The sequence below is a fragment of the Vulpes vulpes genome, chromosome 12 (genome assembly GCF_048418805.1).
Source record: "Vulpes vulpes isolate BD-2025 chromosome 12, VulVul3, whole genome shotgun sequence".
Classification (NCBI taxonomy): Eukaryota; Metazoa; Chordata; class Mammalia; order Carnivora; family Canidae; genus Vulpes; species Vulpes vulpes.
In genome coordinates, this window is record NC_132791.1 from 5,243,701 (window position 1) to 5,256,796 (window position 13,096).

Genomic DNA, 13,096 nt, shown 5'->3' on the forward strand with positions numbered 1-13,096 from the left:
ACTGACTTGCCTAACAATAGAGCACTATTTGTTTCTTTTGAAATTTATTCTGTAGACATGTATATTCTTGAATACCACAAACAGTCCATCAGGGAAAAATCACAAAGTGTAATAGATAGCTTTGCCTTCTGTTTTACCATTTGGTCAGATAATCTCTATAAATATACAAACTTTGCATCCATTTTAATTGGTTAATGTGTTTTCCCTGACTAATATTTTTGTTATGAAAAATGAAGCAACTAAGAGGTTTGTCTGTGAATCTGCAGGACTTGTCAGACCTTGTTTATAAGATGGCCCCTCTTTGCCAAGAGAGATTTTTTGTAGTCAAAAACCCATTTCCTTATAAGTGGGCATGCACAGCTCTGTGGCAGAGCTTGGGAGGAGCGCTATCCTTTGGCTTCTGGTTGGGAGTTAATACCACTGCCCAACACTATTAATGGACTACAAGTTTCCAGAGGGCTGGGCAGTGCTTTATTTATCTTATCCAGGTGCTAGCACCCTACCTGACAGCAAATAGCTTTTCGGTAATTAGTGAGTAAATCTAAACTGAGGAAGCACGTTGTTTCATTTCTTGTGACAATCCTCTGTGGTTTTCAGATCCAGATTGCCATATCTCAGAGTTCAGGCTCACCCATCCTAGCTCATCCCATTTTAAAGTTAAAATAGTGGAAGCAATCAGCCCATAACCAGTCCAACACCTAGTGGCCATAGTAAATGATCCAAGAGGGCTGATCCCAAGAATGTGGCTTGAGAGTTCCTGGTCTTATGGTCGAGTTCCCTCCCAGAAGAGCAAATCTGGTGCATTGTCAATTAAACCCTACTTTCCAGCCCTCCGAGTGCCCAAGAACCCAGTCATCTCCCCACTCTGGGGCTGGCGCTGCCTATGTAAGAGCGTGCAGGTAGGGCATTTTCTCGGCTTTGCTCAACTGTGTAAGGATGCGGGCTGGGTGGCGAAGAGTTAACATACACAGGAAGTAAGACAGGAAGGGAAGTTGGGGGCATAGTCTCTGGAAACAAAGCTTCTGACTGCTGATGTTATTTGGACTTCAACATCTGAAAAGCCATTCTGGGAACTCCGTGTTGATGGGACTGGAGAGGGGGGCGTGGAGGGGAAGGGAGCAACTCTTGCTCTGGGCAGTTGTGAAACAGGCCAAGTTCTTAAGAAGTATTCCTCTTCTCTCCCTCCGGGGTTAGCTCCCACCTCCCACAGGTACCCTCTCTCTATCTGCTACCAGGATGTGAAGGACTCGCTCAGGGGACACACCAAACCCACTAAGCATCTCCTCAGCTTCTCCTGCCTGTTCTGAGTCCCTAGGCTGGTCCAGAGAAAAATCCCCAATAGATTCCAGTTTTCTTGCTTCCTTTCTATAATTAGTTAATTGATCCCTAGTTCATAGCACACTTTCACAGCCATTTTATGGAGCGATCTCCACCATAATCTTTTAGGGTAGCTGGGCAGGGATCAGAACACCCATTTTGAAAGTGGAGAAAATTTCTGCTCAAAACTTCTAGGATGCTACTCATTTTGCTAGGATAGCCTGTTAGCCACTTCCTGGTCTGGTCTTTGTCCTCCGTTCTAGCTTCTCTTTCCTTGACTCCATCTCCTGTGCTGCATCGAAGTTACGTTGTACTACTTATGGTTGCTTGAATCATACCATGCCTTGAGTCAGGCTTTCCCTGATTCCTGAAATACCTCTCTACCATCCTCTGGTTGGTAGATACATCCTGTCAAATGCTTCACATGCTTCAAGATTCAGACCAGATGTTGTCTCCTGCAGGGAAGACTCCCATGGCCCTTATCCTTGCCAGGCTGCCTAAAAGTCCCTGGTGTTTCCCTACATCATACCAACCATCTCTTTTTAAAGAATTTATTCACATGTCAACTTTACCCCCCACATGACTGTGAGTTTTTAAAACTCCAGGAATATCTTGTTGCAAATGAAGTAAACTCAAATCAACTTGAACTTAATTCGTAAAAAATAAGAGGGACAGGGATGCCTGGGTGGCTCAGTGATCGAGCATCTGCCTTTGGCTCAGAGTGTGATCCCGGGGTCGTGGGATCCCACAGTAGGCTCCCTGCAGGGAGCCTGCTTCTTCCTATGCCTGCTTCTGTATCTCTCATGAACAAATAAATAATTTTTTTTTTTAAAAAAAGATTTTTATCATGGGTTGGATGGAGATAGTGGTTATGGATAGGTAAAAACCAAGGATAACTTTTATTATATTTACAACTCAAGCAACCGGTGGTACTAGTTTCTGGATAAAGAAATAGATTGGCAGGAAGGAGATAGCAAAGAGACAGGGCAGCAAGTTTGGAGGACAGAGTCGACAGCTCCATCTGGGTGTGTTAATTGTTCATGAAACATCCAGGCGGACTTCAGTTTGGTTTGTGCACTGACCTGTACCACATTAGTGTCTGAAATAGGCTATCTAGTGACTGAGGAGGAAAGAAAAGGATATAGAACAATCAGGTGAATACAGACTCTGTGATTGACAGAGATCACCTTTTAAATCTGGAAATTTCCATTGTAGAGAGTTGGACATAAAGACAACCAGATAACCAGGTCTGGGTTCCATGAGCAGCTCTGTTGCAACTCATGGTCAACTACATGAGTCTGGTCTGTTCATTTTCCCTTTTTTGTTTATTTGTTTTTTAAGAGAGGGAGAGAAAGAGAAGTGGTGGCAAGGGGCAGAGGGAGAGAGAGAATCTTAAACAGGAGCCTGACATGGGTCTCAATCTCATGACCCTGAGATCACGACCTGAGCAGAAATCAAGAGTCAGACGCTTAACCAACTGAGCCACCCAGGCACCCCTGTTCACCTTCCTTCTTGAAGCTAAGCCTCAGCCATACATGGGGATAATTCTGTGTCCTTCACTTTCAAAGCTTTGATGAAGATCTGTATGTTCAAGGGCTTGCAAATTGTAGAGCAATAAATATTCATAAATTAGAATTATGATCATTTTAACGTATGCCCAGACATCAAAACCAAAGGAGCTTGTAAATGAAAGTGAACCATGTAAGAGACGTTGGGTACATTCTTTCTTCAGGCCCTAAGCCTTTGAAACAGCCCCAAGAACAACCTCAGCCTTCTGGTGTCAATGAAACACTTTGCATACTTGGTTTTTTAAACTCCTATTACCCCCAGCTAGTTGCTCACAGCTTGTCCCCTGTGACTGTTGCTGAAATGTATTTCTCCCCCTTTATGTCCTCATTTCTCAGGCAAAATCCATTCCATTAGGCCAAGGGAACAGGCCAGACAATATCTGACATATCTTTCCTCCCCGCGGCCACCAGGGAGCTAAGAGATGAGTTCCAGTGTTTTGCCAGCAACCGATGAGGGCTGAAACAACCACCTGTGAACTGAACATTGTAAATTTTACTCATTTATTTATTTAATTTTTAACAGCAAAGCCTGGGAATGCCCAGGAAGGGAATGAGATCATCTGTCTCGTCTGTGAGCAGCATGGTCTGCAAGTTTTCTCATTCCACATTACGTCATGCTGGAAAGAGAAGGCGTCTGGACATTCCTTACGCAATCTGCAGGGGTGCTCAGTAAGGGACACACGGGCTTGCTTGGAGCATCCTGCTTCCCCACTTTGGTCACACAGGAGTATGCATGCTCATTAATTCTGCCAACACCTACAAAGATGCCCACTCTGTGCCTGTGTTTTTGGATGGAAAAATAATCTTGCACAGTCACTAACTTACTCATTCATTCACCAAAAGTTTATTTTGAATGCTTACCACATCGCAGGATTATAGGTGCTGGGGATACAGAGGTGAACAAAATGGATCAAATCCCTGCCTTCGCAAAGCTGGTATTCTATCGCAAGAGATGGTCAATTAACCAAGGAGCATGTAAATATATGATACAATGTCAGGTAAGTGCTCCGAAGTAAAACTTAACCAAGATAAGGAGTTAGAGAGTGACAGGATGACTACTTTTTGGATAAGATCATCAAGGAAAGTCTAAGGAGGTGGCATTTGAGCGGAGACCAGAATGCACTGAAGGGTGCACCAACAAACACCTCTGAAGGAAAGGAAGAGGTCTCCAGGCAGGGGGAACAGTAAGTGCAAAGGTCCTAGAAAGTGTTTTAGTAGAGATGTTACCATTTTTTCACATCCATTACCTTGGAGCATAATCTCTATAATCCCATGCTAACCCCAGAAGCAATTCTTGCCACCCTACAGATGAGGAAACTATGCATCCAAGAGGTTGTCAATTCACCTCCTCATTGATCAAGTCTTATATATCTATATATATATATATTCCACAGACTCAGTTTTCACTCTGCTCTACTTTTATGTAATTCTCGCATGTGCTTTCTCTTAGGCATTCTTTCTATAGAAGGAAATTAAAGCAAGAGAATATGATTGAGGTTAAGAGCAAAGAAAAAGAAGAAGGAAGAATTCCCCTACTTCCTTTCTGGTTTGCATAGGAATCTCAAATGTGCTATATCTGAAGCAAAAATTCTAGGACCGACCATCATGTTATGTCCTTGGTCATATTTAAGGTCCCAGCCAATTGAGAGTTATCCACTGTGGTGCCAAGGATGTCATGAAACTGCCATTCTTCCGGTGGACCCATGTGACAGGCCAGCTGCTAATCTGTGCATTTGCATTCAATGCAAAGAGTTTGTTCCAAGCAGACTTGTCTCTGCCTTTTGTTTCAGCCCTTCATGCTCATGAATAGATACAATTACTCAAGCAGTTTTACAGGCAGACATTGGGGAAGCCTTCAAACATACCAATTTGCTGATAATTAGGATCCAGTTCCACTGAGCTTCATGAACTGGGACTCTGGTTAGAGCCATAGGAAAAAGAAGGAAGAGGTAACAGAAAGAAAAGGGGAGTTAAGCGAAGAAACTAGAAAAGGAATTAACATTAATTGTGTTAATTAATGACCAAGCACATTTAGTCCTCCTCAGAACCTTAGAAGACCAGCCAGGTGAAGTTCATGGAGATTCCAGAACCAGTTAAGGATCAGATAGTGAATACCTCCGTTTTGGATTCAGACCCGGGTTCAGCTTCCCTATACTAACCTATCTCTGCCTCTGCCTTGATTGGCTTTCTGAAAAAGTCAGAGGTAGCCAAAAACTCTCTGACAGCTCTGCTAATATTTTCATTTATTTAAAAGTCTTAGGGAAAAAAAAATAAAAAAATAAAATAAAAGTCTTAGGGACTGACATTTTTGCTTCGTATCCCCCCAATATATAACTATTCCAAGTTTAAACAGAGGATAGCATCCCTCTAAAGCAGTCTTTCCAAAAAGTTCTGACCCTAAGTTCTTGGCTCCCATTTGAGGTTACTTAATGGGGATCCTAGAATAGATATAAATAGCATTGGGTAATCCTTAAGGCTCCTTGCTGAGAGACCACTGCTGCAGTCTGAGGTTTGGATGACACCATCACAGAAGTATTGGAACCAGCGGATATCGTGCTCCTTGGAGTGGTGGCTTCTTCACAGAGGAAATAGGACTATTCCCACCGAAAGGATCTCACAAGTTGCTTTGATTAATCACATAATTTGGTGTGTGCGATTATTGGTTTACATGTCTGACTTCCCACTTAGAGTGGTGGCTGCCCCTTCAGAAGGGGGACCATCACTTCATCACCTCTGTGTCCCTATGGCATGCCACGAAGTTGGCACTCAGTCATGTTTGAGTAAATGTGTGTCAGTTATCTGATGCTGCAAAGCAAGCCCCTCCAAGACTCTGTGGCTGGAAGCAACAACCATGTATTTAGCTCACAGCTCTGTGGGTCAGCAATTTAGGGCAGCCATGGCTGGGTGGCTCTTCTGGTTTCTGCTGGGCTTCCTCTGGAGAATGTGGTTAGCTGTGTTCAGCGAGGCAGCTCTGCTTCTGAGTGAGGCTGGCCACATGTGTCTCTCCTCCTACACTCTGGCCCAGTTTTGTTCCCATGGCATGAGAGGGAGGCAAGAGTAAGCAAGAGAAACGGAAACACGTGAAGTTTCTTGCAGCCTAGACTCAGAACTGGCACGTTACAGCTTCTGTCACATTCTGTTGGATGAATCAAGATGTGGGGGGAGCCCAAATGGAAAGCATGGGGAAATGGATGGCCTTCGTCATGAGAGTTGCAGTGTCACATTGCAGTGAATAAGGGATGAGGAGAGAATGAAGGCCATTTCTTTTCAACCTATCACAAAATACCTGCGATGAATGAAATGCGTGACATATCAAAATGCGATAGAAAGGATCTAGTTTCTCACTAAAATGTATGCCTCCCTCACAATAGCTTACCTTCTAATCTGGGAAAAGGGAATAGATGTTATCAGTCAAGAGCATGAGATGGCCCATATTCTACAAGCAGCAAAGGCCGGAACATAGGATTCGAAAGAGTTGATGTTCCAAATCAGAATACTGAAGTTCATTATTTTTTATTTGGTTTGGTTTTCCTGGGGGAGGGTCTGGGGGGGGGGGCATCTCCTGACCTAATCTTCTGCATGGATCTAAATTAATAGAGTTGGTTCTCTGCTTGCCGTGAGAGGCAGTGTAAAATGATTGGTGAAAGAGCAAATTTTGTTTGTTTTTTGTTTGGTTGGCTTTTTTTTTTTTTTTTTTTGCAGAATAATGTTTTGTTTACATATGTACCGTATTTTATTTATCCATTCATCTATCAGTGGACACTTAGGTTACTTTCATATATTGGCTATTATAAATAATGCTGCAGTGAGGATGCAGGTGTATATATATTTTTTGATTTGGTGTTATCGTTTCCTTCAGATACATGCCCAGAAGTGGAATTGCCGGATCATATGGTATTTCTATTTTTAATTTTTTGACGAACCTTCATACGGTTTTCCCTAGTGGCCGTACCAATGTACGTTCCCACTCACAGTGCACACGGGTTCCTTTTTTTCCTACATCCTCTCCAACACTTGTTATTTCTTTTCCTTCTTATAATAGTCATTTTAACAGGTGTGAGGTGGTATCTCATTGTGGTTTTGGTTTCCATATCTCTTATGGTCAGCTCTTAGTCATCAATAATCATGCCTCCTATAAGCTTATTGACTATGATACTGCCCCTGCACAAAGCTTTTCTTGGATGATTAGTGATATCGATTATTTTTTCATGTACCTGTTGGCCATCTGTACATCTTCTTTACAAAAGTGTCTTCTTCAGTGTGGCCTCTTCTGTCCCTTTCGATGGGTAGTTTGTTCTGACCATGTTTAGGCAAATTTAGGGAGCATTTAGAACGATTTGATAGTTATCTAATTATGTTCATGGAATGAGGTGAGCCTAGGTCTTCCTACTTTGCCACCATCTTCCTCTCCTCAAAAGAGGAAAACGTTTTATTTATGGTTTTATTTTTTAAAGTATTTATTTACTTACTTAGAGAGAGAGTGAGAGAGTGAAAGCAGGGCAAGGCAGAGAAAAAGAAGAGAGACTCTCAGGCAGTTTCTACACTCAGCAGGGAGCCTGACAGGAGGGCTCCATCCTAGGACCCTGAGATCATGACGTGAGCTGAAATCAGGAGTTGGATGCTTAACTGACCGAGCCACCCAGAGGCCCCAAAACATCATATGTTTTAAAGTCAAACAGACTGAGCTTCAAATATGACTCCTGCATGTTCTAGTCATATGACTTGGTATAAAAATTTTTATATTAAGTTTTTCGTTTTAATTTCAGGATAGTTAATGTACAGTGTTATATTAGTTTTAGGTGTACCACGTAGTGATTCAACAGTTCCATATATTACCTATTCTGATCATGATAAATGTACCCTTTAATCCCTTCCACCTATTTAACTCATCCCCTACCCACCTCTCTGGTAACCATTTGTTTGTTCTCTATAGTTAAGAGTCTGTTTCTTGGTTTGTCTCACTCTTTTTTTTCCTTTGTTTTTTTGTTTTGTTACTTAAATTCCACATATGAGTGAAATCATATATTTGTCTTTCTCTATCTTATTTCACTTATCTTTATACTCTCTAGATCCATTTATGCTGTTGCAAAGATTTCATTCTTTTTTAAGGCCGAGTAATATTCCATTGTATACACACACACACACATATCACACCTTCTTTACCCATTCATCGGTCAGTGGACACTTGGACCACTTCCATAATTTGGCTATTGTAAATAATGCTGCAATAAATATAGGGATGAATATATCTCTCTGAATCAGTGTTTTTGTATCTTTTTGGTAAGTATCAAATGATGGGACTACTGGATTCTATTTTTAACTTTTTGAGGAACCTCCACACTGTTTTCCACAGTGACTGCACCAATTTATATTCTCACCAACACTGCATGAGGGTTTCTCTTTCTCCACATCCTCCTCAACACTTGTTTTTTGTGTTGTTGATTTTAGCCATTCTGAGAGGTATAAAGTGTTATCTCATTGTAGTTTTGATTTGCATTTCCCTGATAATCAGTGATGTTGAGCATCTTTTCATGTGTCTATTAGCAATCTGTATGTCTTCTTCAGAGAAAGGTCTCTTCATGTCTTCTGCCCATTTTTAATTGGATTATTTGTGGTTTTGTGGCCCATAATAATTGAACTTACCTTTCTGGGTTGGTTTTTTCATCTGTAAAATGGGGATTAATAATAACAACTGTGCATAGCTGTTATGATTATTAAATGAGATAGTATGTATATATAACTCTTAACATAGTACCTGATATAATATAGGTGACAAATAAATATCAGTCTCCTTCAAATATTCTTCCTTCCACCTCTGTATTGCTGAAGGGTACCTTCCCATAACTCCAGAATAGGAAGATGTTTCTTGACCATTGCTATAAAACAGTGTTCTTGGAAATGCTGGTATCCAGGGATAAACATCAGGCATCACTTTTAGCTGGAAATTAGAATAGGTTAAGAAATTTATTTTTTTTATTTGATTTAATTTTTGTAACTAGGGCATAGTTGCCTAAGTGTCCACTGATGGACAAATGGATAAGGAAGATGTGATGCAGACACACACACACACACACACACACACAGGACTACTACTAACCCATAATAAAAGATGAGATCATGCCATTTGTGACAACATGGGTGGACCTAAGGGGTAATATGTAAGTGAAATAAGTCAGATTGAGAAAGGTAAATACCATAAGTTAAGAAATTGATCTGAATGGGAATTTAAACAAGTATTAAAACAAACACAAATGTGAATTCCCACTTGGCAGGTATTTGATTAATAAAACATGTGGTTTTAAAGAAATTTCCAATGTGCTGTGGTCCACTTTAGGCCTTACTGTGTTGCAAACATCCTGGAGGAAAAGTTTGAAAATCAAACACAGGGTAATACCTACCTAGAGCCCAGCTTGTCACTGGGATTCTTCTGGATGCTGATTTCTCGATTTCCATGCCTGCAATTAAAGAAAAGTCCCTCTGTTTTGCCTACCATTCCTGGCCCTTCATTCCTGAACAGACAGCTGGCCAGTGCCCAGTTCCCCTTTGTTCTAATGAATTTTCCATCTTGCAGCTGACCCTCCCCCACCTCACCACTCACACCCAACACTTACTTTTCCCCTTTTCCAACATTCCAGAAGATTACAGTGTTGACTTGTTCAGCCTTTAGATAAGCTTTGACCACATGAACACTGTCCGTAACAGGGCCTGACAGAAGGGGAACCGCCAATCTGTGAGGATTCCTCCTGCCTAGCAGAGCACCAGCTTTCCAACAGAGCAGTGTATTTCTTGCAGGTCGCCTTCACATGTCATTAAGATTCAGTCCAAACTCCCAGACATCAGTGCAGACCCATCTCAGTAACTATGATCACCACTGACAGAGCATGCATCAAATCCCGTCCTTTCGACACAATGAGGTCACCAGAGACTAAAAGAAATGGATGAAAAATACAGTTTAAATCCACTCACACAGACACCTGTCCAGAGCAAGGAGGTTCTGAAATCAGACAGTCAAGCAGCATAGGGACGTGGTGACGAGCTCTGAGTCAGGACCCAGGACTGTACTGTCTCCCATTCGAGCCCCTCATCCCACAGACTGGCTGTGTGGCTTTCAGGAGTCACTTCCTTTCTCTGTGCCTCAGTTTCTCCACTTGTGCAATATAGAAGATAATGTGATAATGCTACCTACTTTGCATGATTATCACAGGGACTGAATGAGTTAACCCTATGAAACATTTCAAAGGTGCTGGCATAGACACAGGTTTGTGTTTTATTAATATCTGAAGTTCCTATGAGTTGATGGCTATGTGACTTGGACAGGTTAACAAACCTTTCTGCATCTCAGTTTACACATCTGTAGTTTGGGGACCATAGTATTTGCCTCAAGAGATTATTGTAGGAATATAAGTTTTGGTAAGTGGTTACCATGATATTCAGAAAGCAGCAGCAGGAGACACCTGGGTGGCTCAGTTGGTTAAGTGTCTGTCTTCGGCTTGGGTGGTGATCCTGGGGTCTTGGGTCAAGCCCTGCATCAGGCTCCCTGCTCAGCAGAGAGTCTGCTTCTCCCTCTCCTCCCCGCTCATTCTCTCTCTTGCTATCTCTATCTCTGTCTCTGTCTCTCCCTCAAACAAATAAATACAAATATTTTAAAAAAGAAAGCAGCAGCTTTTATTAGTCCTAGCAATAATCATCACCACCATGAAGTCAATCATCAGGGTAATAATTGCCTGAGGCAAATGAGGAGTTATTTTAACCATCAAATCATATTTGTAAATTAAGTCTTAGGGATGTGTTATGTAGAGAGACAGCTATGGGAAATGAAGACATTGGAGTTGACAAATGAGATTAGAGTTACTAAATCCACCACCCAGCAGGAGCAAGACGACCAGCATGTTCTTTGACTTCTCCGTGTTTCTCTTTCCTCATTGGAATGACTGGAAAAATACCACCTACCTTGCAAGACCATTGTAGGATTAAATGGGATACTACGTAAAGAACTTGGCACATTGTTAGAGCTCAATAAATGGCAGCTATTCTAAATCAAAGGTCTAAGGCAGAAAAATGACCCATAATTTTTATTAATAGGAATTGAATTTAAAAACAACAACAACAACTCTGATTTATCCTTGTGAGCTTGGCTCCAGCTAAGTTAATGAAGATGGAAGAGAAAAGAGAAATGGGGTTAGGAGGGACTGAGTATACAGAGTGTAAGGAGTTTTGCTGAGGTTAGCTATAAGGAATTTGTGGTTTGATTCAACAGACTTCAGTTTTATGAGGTTTGAGGGCCTTTTTCAAAAGGAAAACCAGATGTATCAATGGAAAGTTCATGCAAACAGTGCTATCTTCAGCAAATGCTGCTTTGAGTCTAATTCTGTTATACTGGCTGGGGTCACAGTGGAGAGAGATCCTGGGGTGTTTTGAAAAACTCACTTGGTTCTATCTTGTGGACCTTCAGTGATGTTCCCAAATGGGTCATGAGAGCAGAACTTTGTAAGCAAAAAGCCTCAGAACCAGAAGCAGAGGAATGATTCCAACGTAGTCCAGAAAGTAGTAGGGCTTCCCATCTCAAACTCTTGCTTTGAATCTTAAAGAAAATCAGGTTTCCTTCACCCAGCAGTCCAGCAGAGCCAGACCTGAGGTTTTCCCAGAACAGTCAAATAAGGATGAGTTGCTTCCCTCAGCCCCACACTTGACCCCAAAATATTTGGGGGGTCAAGGGTCTGAAAGGTAAAGAAGACTCATGAGACGATAAATAGCATTACATTCAACTTTGCCATCTAGGCTGCAAAGACAACACATTTTCTAGCAGGCTCATCAGACTTAACTGGCAGACCTCATGAAAAGGCTTGGAATTTTAAAATATATGAGGAAAAAAACCATCAGAAGATTATGGTATAAATACACATAGCTTGGGTGCCTACTATGAGGCATGGTTCCCCACATTTTCCCCATACTGTCTAATCAAATCATTGTAAGTTAGGCATTATCTCTTTTCATATATCAGGAGCTCTAGTGACTCATTCAAGTCTAGATTTGAATTTCTCAGTCTGTGTTCTTATCATTACACCAGTATTTGTCTATATGTGGCAAGCTTAGTGCTGATAAGATGTGAGACAATTTTCAGTGGTGAGTGGAAAAATATATTCCCATTTCAGTGATTATGTATGAGTTGTATGTGTATCAAAATACATAGAAATATTGGAGTTGTGGTTTCATGAAACTAATTGCTTTGGACAAAGAGACTTTTACCAGAAGTCCATTTAAAGAATATTCAGAATTTGAAACAGATATGGAAAAATTTGTAAAGAATGAGCAGAGGGTGGGGAAATGCCGTTCTAGACCAGGCTGCCCTCTGTCTTTTGTAAAGAATGGCCACAGGCTAGAGGAAGCAGGATTTCTCAGAAAGTCCTGGTCAGTTTGTCAGACACCACCACCCCTGTTTGTGCCAACTTATAAAGACTCCACCATCCTTTCTGATCCTAGAGCTGGACATCCAGAATCCATCTCTTTCTCTATCCTCACTAGCAATCTCAGTTAGCTTAGGCTGCTATAACAAAATATCGCAGACTGGGTGGCTTGTAACCAGTAGACATTTATTTCTCACGGTTCTGGAGGCTAGAAGTCTGAGGTCAAGTGCCAGCACGGTCAGGTTCTGGTGGGGACCTTCTTCCAGGTTAGGGACTGCCCACTTCTCCCTGTGCCCTCACATGGCCACCCCTTTTATAAGGATGTTAATCCTTTTCACGAGTCTCCACTCTTATGACCTAATTACCTCCCAAGTCTCTACCTCCTAATACTGTACCACATTGGGGATTAGGGATTGCACAGAAGAACCTGAAAGGAAGATACAGACATTCCATCCATAGTACTGACCAAGTCCTAGGGAGCCTGGTTCCTTCCTCCACACCCATTTCTCCTCAGCATCCATACTGCCTCTAATGCTTCTGTTCATATCCCTTCTCCTCCATCTTACAATGGCATTTTAACTGGTGTCCCTAACTCTATTCTCACTAGAGTAATCTGGAAAAATCCCCAAATAACCATGCTACTCTCTGTGACAGGCTGGATAATGCTTCCCCAAAGGTGTCCACACCATAATCCCCAGAACCTACAGATGTGCTACCTTACATAGCAAGAAGAACTTTGTAGATATAATTAAATTAAGGATCTTGAAATGGGAAGATTACCCTGGATTATCTGAGTGATCCCCCTTA